We start from the raw sequence: 14,861 nt of genomic DNA, 5'->3' as shown, positions 1-14,861 counted from the left end.
CTCTTCACCTGAGCTATTGTATAAAACTTTTAAAAGGCATATGCATATCCAATTAAATTTTTGTTGAAAAACAAATTTGATGATCTTTCTCTTGTTGTCAATGACTCCCCAGTAGCTAAAGTATATGTTATCCCATTCCCTAACCTGACATCTAAAGTTGTGTTTTTTTGTTTTATCTATTTTTTTTTTTTTTTTTAGTTGGAGTCTCACTCTGTCCCCAGACTGGAGTGCAGTGGCCGCTCCCGGCCACCTCAGCCTCGACCTGCTGGGCTCCGGCGATCCTTCCGCCTCAGCCTTCCGAGTAGCTGGAATCACAGGCACGCTGCCACACCCAGCTAATTTTTTATTTATTGTAGACATAAGGTCTCGCCAAGTTGCCCAGGCGGGTCTCGAACCCGCAGGCTCAGGCAATCCACACACCTCAGCCTCCTAAAGGAGCGGGATTACAGGCTGAGCCACCCAGCCTGGCTTTTTGTTTTATCTTTTATTTTACTTTCCAACTTCTATAGGAATCAAACTTAACTTCTCATAATTTTCTACACATACTTGCCACTGCCTCTTCCCATATTTGTATTCAAGCTGTTTCCTGTGTTATTACTTCTTTATTCTCCATATGTTCATTTTCTCTATGAATGAATATGAAACTCCATTTAGAGCAATCATAGTTGAACCTGGAGGACATTATACTAAGTGAAAAGCCAGTCACAGAAATATAAATACTGTATGGTTCCACTTAGAAGAGGCATCTGAAATAGTCAAACTCATAGAAGCAGATAACACGATGGTGGCGCCAATGGTGTTCCATGGATGTACAATTTCGGTGATGCCAGATAAGTAATTCCTAGAGATCTACTGTGCAGTATGGTGCATATAGTTAACAATGCTGCATTGCACACTTAACAATTTAGGATGTCAGTCTCATGTTGAGTGTTCTTACAGCAACAACAACAAGTTAAACAATGGCAATCAACAACAAAGAACAAGAAAACTTTTGGGGGTGATAGATATATTTGCTACCTAGATTGTTGTGATGGTTTCACTGGTGCATTGCACATTTCCAAACTCATCAAGTTGCATACATTAACAAATTTTTCTCTATCAATTACACCTCAATGAAGTTATTTTGAAAAAAATATATAGCACTAATTCCTGCTTTGTCCCAAGTCTTTGTTGAGCAACTCAACAAGATGTTGTTTCTTCCCTTCTTTCTTAATTATAGCTCAGTTAATTAATATATTTAAAATCAATATATAAAAAACATACCTGTACTCATATGTTCACCACAGTACTATTAACTGTAGCAAAATCATGTAGCCAATCTATGTACCCACCCAACCCACTGAATTAAAATGATATGGAATATATATACACAATGGAATACTGTTCAGCCTTAAGAAAAGAATGAAATTATGTCCTTTGCAGCAACATGGATAGAACTGGAGATCACCATCTTAAGTGAATTGACACAGAAACTGAAAACCAAACAGAGGATATTTTCACTCATATGGGTTAGCTAAATGGTCAAAAGATGGAAATAATCGACACTGAGGATGCCAATAAGGGGAGGTGAAGAGGAGAGTTGGGGTTCAAAAATTACCCATTGAAAACAATGTTTACTATGTGGGAAGTGGGTCATCTGAGACCCAATCCCCACCAGTACACAATACGTTTATGTAATAAACATGTATGTGTACCCCCATTAATCTAAAATAAAATGGGGGAAACATTCCAGAAAATATTCCAACTTGTGTTAATTTTGAGATAGAATTTTAAAAACTCTACTCTGTTATAATCTTTACCAAAATCAGTTCTACTTAAGCTTGAAGTCAGTTTAAATTAAATTATTTTAAAAAACTTTGAAATATCTTAAGAATTCAAGCTATGTGATATGTAAATCATGATAAATGTATCTGAAGCCTTCTTTGATGTAATCAAAATTTACAGGTTCATTTTTATCTTCCTATAAATTGTCTACACATATACAAGTACATGTATGTAATACATGTACCTGGTATTATTTACTTAAAGATGTTTTTGTGTTAACACCAAATACAATTTTGTTAATGGGGTCAAGTTTTCATGGTTCTCATTGAAATGGTTTATTAGAAGAATGAAATATTGATGCTTTAGAAAATCATATTTGTTTGCATATCATTTATTTATTTGTGAATATAAATGTTCCAATGCATGGTTTCTTAAGTAATAAAAATAACTACAATTTCTTAATAGAGACTAAAAAACATTTTCCTAGACAATTTTCCTAAAATGTCAAATTTTAGATTACAAAACTTTAGATCATGGAATTTAAACTTATAAAACAATATAAATATTTTAAAACAAAAATAGGTTAAAAAGTATTATTATCCCTGAAACAATTTACAATGTATTCTGATAATTAAAATTAGGATAAATGTCATTATTTTTGAAAAATAAGAAATAATAAATAAGTTAATGATTCTGTTTGACTCCGATAATTGGGTGCCACATATACAAGACCTTTTTTGCTCTTGGTTAGCAATTCATTAGGCTCAATTTTGATCACTCATAAAATTTGAAACAGAATTGGTGATGAAGAAAATACCAAAAAAGGTAACATATGCTCTGTCGATATCTTGGCAGAACTAGCTAAGCCAGTAAATGGAGGCAAATTATGTTTCAACAGATTTAAGATCCTTCACACATTATCCAAATATAAAACTAGAAAAAAATTCCAATTAGTCATAGTCATTTCAAAGTATGTTTTCTCTAAGACTTTAGCATTAAAAATTTTTATGGCACTTGAAGTTTAATAATTGTGTGCATATAAGTTTTTAAAACTTTGAGCTATATATGTATATATTCAAGGATGCAAGTCTCTTTTTGAAATCAGGTGTCAGTATCATCTCGATTTTACTGTTTTTTGACTTACTGATTTTCACTCTTTTATGATCCATTTGTAGCTTTTAGAAACACATCCAAAAGAAGACACACAACATAGTCAATCCTGTTTGTCAAAAAATTAATTTTTTATATAAAAAACACTGAAAATGCTATATTGTGACTTAATAAATATGTCTTACTAACATCAAGATATATTATGTCTATTACTTTTTTGACAAGACATGACACTATGGCATACAAAAAGTTAGATTAGACATTTATAATTTTTCTTTACAAATATGCCTGCCAAAAAAATAAAAGAATGCTACATCCTTTAAAAAACATTAACCAAACAGGATCACAGGCTTAAATGTAAAATGAAAAACTTTTAAACTCTTGGAAGGAAACAAGAGAATGATGACCCACATTATTTAAATTTGTTGACAATTTTTAGCAACACTAAAGGTACAATCCATGAAAGTAAGTATTGATAGACTGAATTTCATTATAGTTAAAATGTTCTGCTCTGAGAAAGACATTGTTAATATAATAAAAACATAAGGCACAGACTAAGAGAAAATATTTGTGAAAGACATAGTAAGAGACTATTGTCCATAATATACAAAGACCTCTTAAAATTCAACAATAAGAAATACCCTAATTGTATACATATTGCAGCCAATAATTTAATACAACAATTGCTTATTTAAAAAAACAAAAACTTTACCTATTAGAATCTATGCCAAGATGCTAGGTATAAAAGTAAGTAAATATATAAATAGTATCCTCTACACAGAAAAAGAAATGTGAAAAAAAATATTCACCTAGGCTATTAGGATACATGTCTTATATGTAATATCATATAAGGTCAAAAAATAGTAATGAAATTCATACTCATATCAAGGTACACACAAAGAGGATATATCAACAGTTGACCAATATATAAAAAATAGAACTTATTCATGATAAATTTAAACAGACGGAGAAAATCATACTTACTAAGGGACAGTATACCTGTGATAAGCCACTTGAACAATAAGATGAAAAGAAAGGAAGACAGTAAAATTACACAGAGAAATATTTTTAAGTAATAGAAAAATAAAAATATTAGAAATTCATATTTACCAAGTTCTTATTTTGTATCAGGTTCTATATTTTGTGTCTTACCTGAATAGTCCCAGTTTATTATCACACCATTCTTTGCCAAATTTATTTCCTTATGATAACAAGTAGAAGGCTGTGGCAACCCTGCCAGTACCTGGGGAGGAGACAATCTTGTATCTCCCTGCTGGAGGGGATCATCCTGACCATACTAAAGTGGGAGGGGAGGACTGAAGCTACACTTCCCCACACTGCCCCCTTCTCTTTCCCTGGGCCAGACACTGGGGATACTGTGAATGAGGTCAAAGCTATGTAGGAGATAACCAAGGAAAGCTGAGAGGAGCAATTACAGAACATGCCACAAGAGGGCAGGGTTTTTGCTTGTTCATATGTTTGTAAATTTTAAAAATATTTTTCCTTAGTGCATGAATGTGTATGTGAGGGTTTGATCTGCATTCCTTCCCCACCCCTTTTTTCTTCTTTCTTAACTCTTTTGTTTTCTGTTTATGTGTGTATGTGAAAGATTGAGTGTTCATCTTTCATTTTTTGTTTTTTTGTTTTTTGGGATTTTTAAAATTTTTATTATTTTTTCAAATTTTGTTCATCTCAGTTCATTCTACTTTTCTCTGTTTTCCACAATGCTATTACTGTATTTTGGAATCGGGGGTGCGCACATGTACCCATTGTATCATTATATAAAGTGGGGCTGAGGAGTAGATTTCAGGGAATCCATACCTAAATAAGTGAATATCATGATTTGCAAGTAGTTTCTGAAACCTAGCTCCCCATCTTTCTTATTTGACTCTCAAAACTACAAGAGAGAGCAAAGTTTCCCACCACAGTCTTGTTTCAAAATATAACAAATTCAGAGCCCTGATAAGGAAAAAATGGAGAGCTGAGTAAACATCAGAAATGAAAACCTCTCCCACTGCCACTGAATAGCAGAACAGAAGAGAAAAAAAAGAGATTTGTCACAAATGAAGATAAATCAACAGAGAAACACAGGCAATTCCTAGTGTAACAAAGAGAAAATGTCTGACAAATTAGACATCAGAACCCAAACAATGAAAGTTACCAACAACTGGTTGCAGATTACAACAGGGATTAAGGAAGGAATAGATGAAAAGAGTGAATAATATTCAAGAAAGATAAGATGCCACACTGAAAGAACTTGTAAAAGAGATTTTAGCCATAAAAAATTTCATCCAAAAGATAAATGACTAGATGACAAGCATGGAAAGCAGAATTAATCAAGCAGAAGATAGAATCTCAGAACTGTAAGAATAAAATGTGGAGTTTATTCGATCTATAAAGAATATAGAAAGAAAACTCAGAAAGAAAGAACAAAGCATCAAAAAGATGTGTGATTATATCAAGAGGACAAACCTATGCCTGTCTGGTATCCCAGAAGAAGAAATGGAAATGGAGAATACCTTAAAGCAAGTATTCCAGGTAACAATCCAAAAAAACTTTCCCTAGCCCATGAGAGCTATAACCATCCAAACACAAGGAATATAGAGAAGTTTTACAAGACATCAAATAAGAAGATCAGCCTCTCGACACATAGTAATTTGCCTACACAATAGACACAACAGAAAAAATCCTAAAGGCTACAAGAGAGAAAGATTAGACTACCTACATGGGAAAACCAAAAGGTCAGAATAGCAGCAGACCTATTGGCAGAAACACTACAAGCTAGAAAGGACTGGAGTCCAATATTCAAAGTCCTAAAAGATAAACAATTGCAATCAAGAATTTCCTGCCAGCCGGGCTCGGTGGCTCAGCCTGTAATCCCGAGCCTTTGGGAGGCTGAGGTCAGTGGATTGCCTGAGCCCGTGGTTTCAAGACCCACCTGGGCAAGCAAGACCTCATCTCTACAATAAAATTTAAAAAAAAAATTAGCCGGGCGTGGTAGCACACGCCTGTAATTCCAGCTACTTGGAAGGCTGAGGCGGAAGGATCGCCAGAGCCCAGCAGGTCGAGGCTGTGGTGGCCGGGAGTAGCCACTGCACTCCAGTCTGGGCGACAGAGTGAGACTCCAACTCAAAAAAAAAAAAAGAATTTCCTGCCCAGCCAAGTTCAGCTTCATCAGCAATGAAGAATTAAAATTTTTCCCAGACAGCCAATTCCTAAGAGATTATGTAGCTTCAAGACCAGTTCTATAGGTAATACTTAAAAAGGTATTAAGCACAGAAGAAAGAAAAAAAAAGAATGAACATGTACTTCCCAAGAGAACAGCAGAATATAGAATCAACAGAGAATACATCGCTACTGCAAACTTGAAAGTCACACATCCATCAATCCAAAAGCTAAAAGAAAGCAAACTTTATAAGAACCTCATGATGGGAATAAACAATCACATGTCAATAATTAGCCAGAATATGAATGGACTAAATGCACCACTGAAAAGACATGGAATGGCAAGCTGGATTCAAAAAACAAAAAAAATGACTCTATAATTTCCTGCACCCAGGTAACTCATCTCAACACAAGTGATATGCACAGACTCAAAGTTAGAGAATGATAAATGAGTTTCCAGGTGAATAGATCACAAAAGAAGGTAGAGGCCATTAATTAATATCAGACAAAACAATCTTTAAACTATCAAAAATTAAAAGAGATACAGAAGGCCATTACAGAATGACAAAAGGTTTATTCATCAATAAGAAATAGTCATCCTAAACATATATGCACCCAACACAGGAGCACCAGCATTTATAAAGCAACTAATAACTATTAAACGAAAAAAAGATATTGACTCTAACATGATTATAGCTGGGAACTTAAATACCCCACTAACAACCCTAGATATATCATTGAGGCAAAAATTAAGAAAGAGATCTGGAACCTAAACTTGATGTTCAAATAAATGGACTTAGATATCTGCAGAACATTCCAACCAACAATCACAGATTACATATTCTACTCATCACCACAAGGAATGTACTCATGATGAGCACATCCTAGACCATAAATTAAGCTTAAACAAATTTCATAAATCCAAATACTGCCATGCACCTTCTCAGAACACAGTGAAATATAAATAAAAATCAACATCAGCAAAATTCCCCCCAAATTTATAAAGACATGGACACTAAATAGCATGACGTTGAACTACTACTGGGTCAACACAGAAATAAAAACAGAAACTAAAAGTTGCCTAGAAACAAATGAAAATGAAGAAACACCCCACCAAAACCTCTGGGATGCCATTAAAACATTTTTAAGGGGGGAGTTTATATCTCTACACACACACATCAAGAATATAAAAAGGTCACAAGTTAACAGCCTAATAAATCCCCTAAAGGAGCTAGAGAGTCAAGACCACCAAAACTCTAACTTTAGCAGAAGAATCCAAATCACCAAAGTAAAAGCCCAAATACAGGTCATAGAAGACAAATATAAGAAAAAAATCAACAAAACAAAAAGCTGGTTCATAGAAAGAATAACAAAGATTGATAGACTCTAACAAGAATGGCCAAGAGGAGAGAAAAAGTCCAAATTAGCACAATCAGAAATGTAAAAGTTCAAACCACAACTGACCCTGAAGAAATAAAAAAGATTATCAGAGATTACCATGCACACTTGTATAGAAACAAACTTGATACACAAATGAAATGGAGGGCTTTCTGACATCACACAACTTTCCAAGGTTGAAACAAGAAGACATTGAGACAATAAATAGACAAACAACAACCCAGAAAATAGACTCCATCATAAGAAAACTGCCTACAAAAAAAGACCTGGGTCAGACAGATTTCCAACAGAATTCTGCAAAACACACAGTCCTACTAAAAATATTCCAGGCAATTGAGAAAGATGAAATTCTCCCCTCAAATAATTTTGCAAAGCTAACATCCCACTGATATTCAAATTGGGTAAAGATTCAACAAAAAAGAACTATAGGCCAATATCTCCAATGAACATAGATGTAAAAATTCTCAACAAGATTCTAGCAAATCAGATTCAACATCACATCTCAAAAATCATCCACCATGACCAAGTAGGCTTTATCCCCAGGATGCAGGACTGATTCAACATTTGCAAGCACATAAATGTAATTAAATACATCAACAGATGTAAAAAACAAGAACCACATGATTATATCATTAGATGCAAAAAAGTTTTTGATAAATCCAGTATCTCTTTGACAAAAATCCTCGAACACCTAGGCATAGAAGGAACATACCTCAAATATTAAGTGTCATCTATGATAAATCCAGTCAGCATATTGCTAAACAGACAGAAACTGGAAACATTTCCCCTGAAAACTGGAATAAGACAAGGCAGCCCACTCTCACCCCTCTTGTTCAACATTGTGTTAGAGGTCCTTGCTAGAGCAATTAGACTAGAGAAGGAAATCAAGTGTCTCCAAATAAGAAAAGGAGAAATTAAGTTATTCCTCTTTGCTGATGATAAATCCTATACCTCAAAAACCCAAAAGAATCAGTCAAAAACCTGCTTCCACTGATAAAGGACTTTAGCAAAGTCTGGAGGTAAAAATAAATGTGCAGAAGGCAGTAGCATTCTTATACACCAACAACAAGCAAGCAGAGAACCAAATAAAAAGCACAATCCCATTCACAAGAGCCACACAAATAATGATACTTCTTGGCAAATTCCTAACCAGAAAAGTGAAAGACATTTGCAATGAAAACCACAAAACAATGTTCAAAGAAATCCAAGAAGACACAAACAAACGGAAAAATATTTCATGCTCATGAACAGGAAGAATCAACATTGTTATGATGTCCATCCTACCAAAGGCAACACAGTATCCATTAAATTATCAACATCATTCTTCTCAGACCTGGAAATTACAATACAGAAATTCATATTGAAACATAAATGGCCACGAAAAGCCAAAACAAATCTCAGCAAAAGAAACAAAGTAGGAAATAGCACACTTCTAGCTTTAAACTTTACTATAATGCTACAATAATCAAAATAGCCTGGTATTAATACAAGAATAGGCATATGGCTCAATAGAACAAGATGGAGATTCAGGAAGCAAAACCTCCATTTCTCAACCAACTCATCTTTGACAAATCCTCCACCAGCAACCACTGAGAAGAGGAGAACCTATTCACTAAATAGTGGTGGGAAAACTGACTGACCACATGCAGAAAATTGAAACAGCACTACTACCTATCAACATACACAAAAATCAACTCTAAATGGATCAAAGACCTAAATGTAAATCCCCAAACTATAAGAACCTCCGAAAATGCAGAAAATCCTTACAGAAACTGGAACTGGCAACCAATTCCTGATCAAAACCCCAAGTGCCCATGCCATAAGAGATGTAGGATAGACAGGTGGTACCTCTCAAACCAAAAAAATTTCTGCACAGCAAAAAAAAATCAAGAATGAGGGGACACAGCTGATAGAATGAGAAAAACTATTTGCCAACTGTATGTTTGACAAAGTTCTAACACCCAGGATCTACAAGGAACTCAAACATGCCACAGGGGGGGAAACCCCATTAAAAAGTGGGCAAAAGTCATGAAGAGACACTTTTCTAAATAAAATATATGGCAGCCTACAGACACATGAAAAAATGCTCAACCTCACTAATCATCAGAGAAATGCAAATCAAAACCACATTGAGATACCACCTATCCCTAGTAAGAATGGCCATCATTAATAAAATAAATAACAACAAATGCTGGTGAGGATGTGGAGAAAAAGGAACACTTCTACATTACTGGTGGGAATGCAAGCTAGTGCAACCTCTTTGCAAAACAGTGTGGTGATTTCTAAAAGAACTAGATATTGACTACCCCACATTACCCAGTAACTTCCCTACTGGGAATATACCTGTAGGAACTCAAACCATCCTAGAAAAAATATACCTGAACATGCATGTTTATTGCAGAACTATTCACAATAGTAAAAACATGGAACCAACTGTGCTGCCCATCGAACCTGAACTGGTTAAAAATTGTGGTACATATACACAATGGAATAATACACAGCCATAAAGATGGAAAAACATATGGATTTCACAGCAACTTGGATGAATTTAGAGTCTATCATACTCAGTGTTGTATCACAAAAACAAAGAACAGAATACTATGTGTTCTCACTCGTAATTAGACCCTGGACATTTACAATAATATTGTAAGAAAGGGATTGTCAGTAGCAGGATACTGCCGGGGATGGGTAGAGAGGGAAACATCAATAACTGTACCTGATCTCAAACCAGGCAGTGTGGGAACCAAAGGGAGGCCCCAATTCTACCTGTATGATAACCACTTTATACCTAATCCTGAATTGTACCCCACATCTTTAAAATAAAAATAAAAAATAAAAAAAAAGAACCAGTAGTGGCATAGAACCAAATAATCTAATATTTTAATTTATATACCAGTTGGTCATGCATAAAAACACAGATGCTGGAAATAAAAACTATTTTAATATATAATTAAATCATTTTTTATTCAGTAAGCATTTATTTATTTATTTTTATTTTAAAGATGTCGAGTGCAGGTCAGGATTAGTTACACAAGTGGTCTTTATAGATGAACTTTGGGCCCCCTATTTGTCCTCACTTTGCCTAGTTTATACTCAGGTACACTTTGTGATGTTATGTGCCTCACCTTCCCTCCCCTGATAGGGTCCAGCTACTGCCAATCCCTTTTTTGCAGTGCATTTATCATAATAAATGTTCAATGTCCCCTTATGAGTGAGTACATATGGTACTCAGATCTTTGTTTTTGTGGTAGATCACTGAATATGATAGACTATAAATCTATCCAAGTTGCTGCAAAGTTCATAATTTTGTCCTTGTTTATGTCTGCATCATATATGTATTGATAAACTTTTTATCCTATCCACTTTCGATGGGCGACACTGTTGGTTCCATGTTTTTGCTACTGTGGATAAAGTATCACTATTGAGTTTCCATGTCAGCATACTCTACACAAACTAACAAATTTTAGTGCTCTCATATTTAATTGGAAGTATTCCAATAAACATTTATTTAGAGTTCAAATACTTTAATATATGCCGGGGACCAGCTCCAGCCAGGTTCAGTGTACCCCAAAGGTGGAGACGGCGTTGGCAATTGGGAGGAAGAAGAGAGAAAGAAAGAAAGAGAAAGAAAGAGACTGGACTCCAGTCTAGTGCAGAAACGATGTGTGTTATTGGGAATTACAACGGGTCTTTTATACACAAAGTCAGATGTGGGAGGGGCATCCCCCACCCACCAGAAACCTTAATCCATGAAAACTTAATCAATGACTGCCTTTAAACCCTTTTCATATGATAATCTTAAAATCCCATAACAAAGGATAACCTAATCCGTGACTGACATATTCTATAAACCTTTTTCATCCTAAGCTGATTGATTTATTCTAAGTTAAACAATTCTATAGAAGCTTAAGTATTTACTTTACAAACGAAAGTGGCCCACCCCAGAATGTTTGGAATGTGGCCCAGTCCAAAGTTCACAGTGGGCTACCTGCAAGTAACCCAGCTGCATTCTTTCAACAAAATGGCTATCTTCTAAAACTATATTCTACAATTTACACCTTCGATGAATCCTAAGATCATGACCCAGAAGCCTGTGACCAATACTAAGGCTCTTAAATGTGACACGAGTTTGAATTATAAGTTGTGTGAAAGTCAAAACTGCATTTTGCAGAAGAATGGGAGCAATGAGCTTCTAAAGTTAGCTAGTGTTCGTCCCAGTCTCAGAGTTTTTATGTTTTGAGCTCACAGGAGCTTAATCTGGTTAGTGCTGAGTAGAAAGGGGAGGAAATGGGGTCAATAGCTCCCGAACGCATCCTAGTGGTCTCGGGGTCAATGGCCCTTCCTGATCCCTAACGCTCAGTGGGCCTCCGTGACCGGCTCCCAATAAATATATGTCATAAAAATCTTGATAGAGCTCCACTCATAATGTATAGATTTGCTGCAATTCATGACCAAAACCATTTGTGTCCAGAAAATATAAGACAGAAGTGAGGTACTTAACCCAAATTCTTTGTGATGAAGCACAGTTATAGGTTGCACCCAAAATAAGACAATCAGCCTCACTTATCCCTGTACTTAGTTTAAATTTGCAAGACATATATTGTGTGCATATTAAGAAAAAAAGCTCCATTTTTATTTGACTTATGCATAGAACACCATAATAGGTAAGAGAAATGAGTTTATAGTTGTTAACTAATTGTGGTATCTTCAGTATCTAAGTATTTTCATATTTATTACTGATGTTTCATATTTGAAAGAAGACTATCATGACCAATGGGTAAAATTCTCTAGGTGATACCTCAAACAGCAAAAATTCTAGAGAAAGGGAAAAGGAGAGGGAGCGGGAGATAAAGAGGGAAAAGTAATTATTTAGGGAACTTTAGATTTAATAAGAGAATATTAAGAAGTATGTAAATAGGAAAATATAATCTAATATTTCAAATATGAGTTTGCTATCACCACTCTTCATCATAATTATAAACTGTCTTAAAAGGGGATTAAATGCAGTAACATAAAATTTCTGTACATGAAAATGTTTAAACATGTATTAATTTATATTGTAGTCTAGTATCTATTCAATTTTGTTTTCTTTTAAAAAATGCTTTTCTTAAAAAATCAAAAGTTGACTATACAATTTGGTCCAGAATGTAAAATATCTCTTCACCTAAGATCTATGATGTCTAATTAGTCAATATCATTGTCTAATGGTGCTTGCCGCCAAGTGCAGTTATAAAGTTGTGGAAATACAAACAAGGTATGAAAGGACAACTTGCAGATTAATATGAGGTAATATAAGCACCTTACTATGCAATAGCTAAAATATAGCTCTATTCAGCACAGATATTACCACAAAATGACTTATAGATCCTTCCTGAGGGACAGTTTTTGAATAGACTATATTCAACATTGTAAAAAAATTATCACATCCTCTCACTCTTTAAAGGTAAATTATTAGCAACTTTAAATGTAAATTAATGCTAAACATCTTGGAAGGAAAAATTTGATCAAAGCCCAGTGGACACATAACCCCAAGTTATAAATGAGTTTATGTATTACAAAATTTTACTTAGATTGATCTCTCACAAATTCATATATACTATGAATACACAAATACCCATATTCTACAGAAGCTAAAACGTATTCAGAGGACACAATCCTCCTAATGGTTTCACTGTAATAATCTTCAGAAATATTCTATTTTTTAATATAGCATCAATAATATTTAATAACAGATATTGTTCATAAAAAAGACATCTTCTCCACAAGACTTCTAAACTCTATGATCTTTTAGTCACTGCTAAAATATCTCCTGACAGTGAACTCTTGGAGCTACCCAATTCAAATTAAACTCCTTTGACATTAATTTTCATGTATCAATTACCTTATGACATTGTCTTTACACTCATTACTCTACTAATTTAGTTTTTTATAAAAAAATTTTTTTCTTTATTGTCTTTCTATCCTCCTCAAGACTACAACATGGCTGAAAGATTAGGGTTTGCCTAATGTTTTTACTACTATAGTACATTTCCAACATCTAGAACATTATTTGGAACATAATAGGAGCTATTTTGGTGAATCAGTAGCATTCTGTTTACTTTTCTGCTGGAGTGAGAGTGATACAGAACATAGCAAAACAATACTTACAAGTTAAAAGAGTGATCTGTCCATCTATCTATCTATCCACACACACATATGTACATATGCACACACAAGTGTATATCTTTTTTTCCCAAATTGTTTAAGGCATTGCAAATTTTCTTCATTTTATACATCCTTCTTGTACTTTGCAATGAATAAGTTCCATATTCATACAATAATAATGTGCCAAAATTATATTTAAAATGTTAATATATTTTTCAGTTATAAATATGTTTATTATACCAAATGTCACTCAAGCAAAAAATGCATGGTAAGAAGCTGCTGGACTGTCATATACAGTTGAGCAAACTGAACCACATGTAAGGTGGTATAATAAACAAAACAAACATTGTAGATATAATATTTATTACAATATATTTTCAGAAAACCACAGTAAAATGTATTGATTGAGAAGGATGTATTGTTACAATAGTCTTTCAATAGATGAGAACAAATAAACTTGAGAAAAGATAATTTTTTTTCTTATTCACATAAAATTATCATAAAAACTGAGGCTGCCTTGAGGATCTAGAGCAAGGGATTATCATGCTTGAGGAGGTTTAATAAGTCTTTGAATTCATCGCTAAATACATTGATTAAATATAGTCTTTACTGCTCAGACTAATGAATATTTTGAACTACAAAACTTTGTACTACCAGGAAGTGGCTCATCTATGGTAAAAATGAGACTATGTTTACCTAATCTAACAAATAATCTCCACAGAAATAGGATGGACTCTTATAATCATGTTCATTGTAGATTCCATTTCTCTACTGACAGTAGTTTATTTGATCTAAATTAGTAACCCATCCAGAAAGACCAGTTTACAGAATAAGCTGGGATACTCGGGATCTTTTTTGGTTTTTTTCTTTTTTTCTTTCTTTCAAGTAACTTGTATTTGGGACTACTAAAACAGAGTCAGGTGATATTAAATTAGAAAAATAATATGGAGCCATTTTTCTCTATATGCACAGAAAACCAAAGAAAGTTAAACTGCAAAATTAGAGGTAATTCAAGTATCCAAATTACAGTCTAGTTACAGTCCATAAATCAAGGAGGTTCTTAATACATGCAAATTCATGTATTCATTAAATAAATTATTTTTCCCATACCAATGAAAGTATATTTGTTTTTTATTTTTTTACAATTTTTGTTTTTGTATTAAATATATTTCAAGAGGTTCAATATTTTTCTCTAAAATATCATGCACATGCACATAAAATATGTATCAAGAGGATATCTGAGTTAAATATAATTAAGTGAAGACATTATATATGTATTA

This window comes from Carlito syrichta, unplaced genomic scaffold, assembly GCF_000164805.1.
Source record: "Carlito syrichta isolate Samal-C Ts95f unplaced genomic scaffold, Tarsius_syrichta-2.0.1 Scaffold315836, whole genome shotgun sequence".
Classification (NCBI taxonomy): domain Eukaryota; kingdom Metazoa; phylum Chordata; class Mammalia; order Primates; family Tarsiidae; genus Carlito; species Carlito syrichta.
Note: the sequence above shows the minus strand (reverse complement) of the source record.